Here is a 3,834-nt window from a genome sequence, read left to right as displayed (position 1 = left end):
AGAAATTTAGGCTTGCTTATATTTTCTCACAAAATGTGAAGGGAAAGTCTTTTAAGCTAAGAGGACATGTTTTACTATGGTAACCATGTAGGTGAATTTCTTCAAATTTTGATTTTTAATGAAACTTTAAAATATAGTATTCTTTAATACTTACACTTGGTAATCTCAAAACAATATTCGTTGCAATAGAAAAAAAGTAAAACCAAATAGAACAGTGTATTAAATTATTTGGTCTTTGTTAATCTCATCTGTGGGAAGCCTGATGGTTGAGATCAGAAAGTTGGAAGTTGCATGACAGTCACTTGGTATGTTCCAGCACTGCACTCACTGATTTAAAGAAAGTCTGAAACAATGAAATATTGGTGTGTCTCTTCTAAAATTTAAGAATACATCATCTGTTGAAAGGAAATGGCATAGTATAAAGCAGCCAGATTTAAACTTAGGTTTACTAATCACTGACTTCCTGGTTTGCTTGATTTCTAAAGATGGCTGCTATCTATGTGGTGCTAGAAAAACAAATGGAAAAATCCTAGCCTAGAGTCACTGGTAACTGTGTCAGGACTTCATGTAACATACTGAAGCATACACTTCACACTGAGATTTATACTTAGGTAATTTAAATACAACTGTCAATAACAAAATATTTTTTGAAAAAGGCTAATTCATTTTGTAGCCAATTCTTCCTGAATATGTGAGTATATCTTATCAATGTATGTGTAAAATGATGTAATTTTTTAAATTACTTTTATTAATATATAATGCATTATTTGCTCCAGAGGTACAGGTCTGTGAATCTTCAGGTTTACACAATTCACTGCGTTCACCATATCCCATACCCTCCCCACTGTCCATAACCCAACCTTACCCTATGCCTACCTTCCCACCCCGCAGCAACCCTCAGTTTGTTTTGTGAGATTAAGCGTCTCTTATGGTTTGTCTCCCTCCCGGTCCCATCTTGTTTCATTTATTCTTTCTCTACCCCCCACAACCCTCCTCCCTATCTCTCAAATTCCTTATACCAGGGAGAGCATATGATAATTGTCATTCTCTGATTGACTCATTTCGCTCAGCACGATACCCTCTAGTTCCATCCATGTCATTGCAAATGGCAAGATTTCATTTCTGTTGATGGCTGCATAGTATTCCATTGTGTATATATACCACATAAAATGATGTAATGTTTAAAGACTGTTTTCCCACTCATTTATTCTGTGACACTTAGACAGATTTGCCATGTTGTTTTTTGTTTGTTTTTCCTAGCACCATCAATTAACAACTATATCCATTTGAATTCATCTCCAAAACATCAGTAAAACCATACCTGGTTATTGGGACAAAAGTATGGGAGTGGTAAGGGTGGGGATGGTTTGGAAAGAAAGCAAGGGTAATTAATAATTTCCAGTCTTACCACTTCTCATCAAGTGTTTTCTTCTCTCTCAGTCCGTCTGGGGACTCGGGCAGAGTGTATGTTGATAGAACTTAAAAGTAAACTCCAATAAAGGAGAAACTGTCAGGTTTATTCATGTGGCTTCAGCACCTGTGACAGAACCTGGCACTTAATAGGATCTTATCACTCACTCAGCAGTTATTTACTGAGTACACACTCTGTGCCACACAGTGTTCAAGAAAATTAATATGTGTATGTATCATTGAACAAAATATACAATATGTCTTGTCCTTTGGAACTTATATTTCAATAAGGGATGAGGAAATATAAGGATTTTTAAAAAACATTTAGAATACCAAAAAGTTTTGTGCTATGGAAAAATAGCAGGAAGACTGAGAGCATAGAAATGGGGCAACTGAGATTTTAAATGGGTGACCAGGTAGGCCTCAGTGAACAGATCTGAAGAAATGGGGATGTGAGCCACGTGAAATTCTGAGAAGAGCCTATTCCAGGCAGAGGAAACCACAAGTGACAGGTCCTGAGGTGGGCACAAGGCTAGTGCTTTGGAGAATCAATAAAGGGCCTACGTAGCGAGCTGAATTCAAGTATAGTTTGTTAAATAGGTCACATTAGAAGGAGCATATGGTGTAGGGCTGTGGAGACCACCCAAAGAGTTGAATTAAATGGGGAAAACAGACTGTATAGGGTTTTAAGCAGAGGAGAAGCACGAACTGATTTATGTTTTAAGCAGATCACTTTGGCTGCTGTGCTGAGACTTAGGTGAAGATGAGGGGAGAAGTAGGGAGGCCTGTGAGGAGACTACTGGAATTATCCTGGCAAGAGATGATGGTTTAGATCTGGCTGTGAAAGCAGAGAGAAGTTCACAAGCCCATTCCTTTTACAAATCATAGTGGAAGGTGTTTGGTTCCAGGCACTGTCCTAAGCACTTTAAATCCTCACATGCTCTTATTTGCTTACAGAATGTGGTAGGCTGAACAATGCCCCTAATGCTGCCCAAAGATGCCCACATCCTAATCCCTAGAACCTATGAGTGTATTACTTGCCATGGCAAAAGGGCTTCTGCAGATGTAGTTGATTTAATGCATGTGGAGATGGGGACATTATCCTGGATAATTCTAACGGGCACAGTGTAGTCACAAGGATCTGTAGGAGAGAGAAGCAGGAGGGTCAGAGTCAGCAGTAGGAGATGTGCAGATAGAAGCAAAAGGTTGGAGTGGTGTGAACAAGGGGCCAGGAGGCATCACATGCAGTATCCTCTAAAAGCTAACAAAGTCAAAGTCTTCTCAGAAGGACCACAGCCCTACTGATGTCTTGATTTTTCCCAGTGAGACCCATTTTAGACTTCTGATCTCCGGCATTATATGGTAACAAACGTGTTTTATAAGCACTAAGTCTGTGGTAATTTTTTACGCCATCAATAGGATATTAATACAGAAAACAAGATTTCCAAATAAATACACAATAATCATGTTACTCTACTGTAATTTACTTAGCTATTCCTTTATTCAGATTTTAGACTGTTTTCCATTTTCCCAATGATAAATATTGCTGAAGAGGGTATTGCTGTGAATAAATCTTAACACGCACCTCTGATAATTTTCGTAGGTTTGGAAATTGAATGTCTACTATGGTGATAGATTTTTCTATTTTAAAATACAGAGAAAGTAGAGTCATTCAACAAACACCGTACTCACACAGCAAGATTTTTGTTAGCACTGGTGTTTTACATAATAAAATGAATAAAATGTAAGTGGTGGAGATTAATTACTCTTTGAGCTCTCTTACCATCCTGCTTCCCCCCACCCATCTCTTCCAGAACAAAGACTGACAAATATAGAATGACTCACAAATGTGTGAAACATCCTTGTATATGGGCTGTGTTAATCTTCTCTGTGCTATTCCAGTTATAGTGTGTGTGTGTGTGTGTGTGTGTGTGTACATATTATATATGTATTTGTCAATATAAGCAAGCACTGGGGTTTCTTTTAATCTTCTAAGAAAAACTTGAAGAAACATAGCCATGGTTATAAATTGTTTGTTTATGACAAAAACACTTTGAGACTTAAAAATACGTGAATCTTCATGAAAGGAAAAGGCACATATAAGCATTAAGGAAAAGAAAAAAAAAAAGGCCGAAATGAATAATGAACTAATTGAAGCTATTTTTTTCTAGATGTACATTTGATTTTCTGTTTATCTTATATCTAAAATATTAAAATATAAGTTAAACATATGAAATCTTCAAATTATGCCCTTACAGACCATTACTAATTTTGTCACAGTTCCCAAATTAGTCAAATCGGCTTGTGTTCTGAACTGGGAAGAAAAGGGTATTGTTTCCTTTACTGTAACTCTACTGTTGTGTTAGGGTGTCTCAGTGGCTACTTTACAATCTAGTGTGAGAATAGGTCTCTTTGTCAAGCTCG

At 37.2% G+C, this 3,834-nt stretch overlaps 1 non-coding gene across 1 annotated transcript; it reads right to left on the bottom strand.

Annotated features, from left to right (window-relative positions):
* Nucleotides 1-3,235: 3,235 nt before the first annotated feature.
* Nucleotides 3,236-3,347, bottom strand: LOC116881266. Its single transcript, XR_004385380.1, has one exon. It is a non-coding gene; the product is annotated as a U6 spliceosomal RNA (small nuclear RNA).
* Between the last annotated feature and the right edge of the window lie 487 nt (nucleotides 3,348-3,834).

Source organism: Lontra canadensis, unplaced genomic scaffold (genome assembly GCF_010015895.1).
Source record: "Lontra canadensis isolate GAN:19392208 unplaced genomic scaffold, GSC_riverotter_1.0 scaffold72, whole genome shotgun sequence".
In the NCBI taxonomy this organism is placed as follows: domain Eukaryota; kingdom Metazoa; phylum Chordata; class Mammalia; order Carnivora; family Mustelidae; genus Lontra; species Lontra canadensis.
The sequence above is the reverse complement of the archived record's forward strand: the minus strand, read 5'-3'. Positions and strand labels throughout refer to the sequence as shown.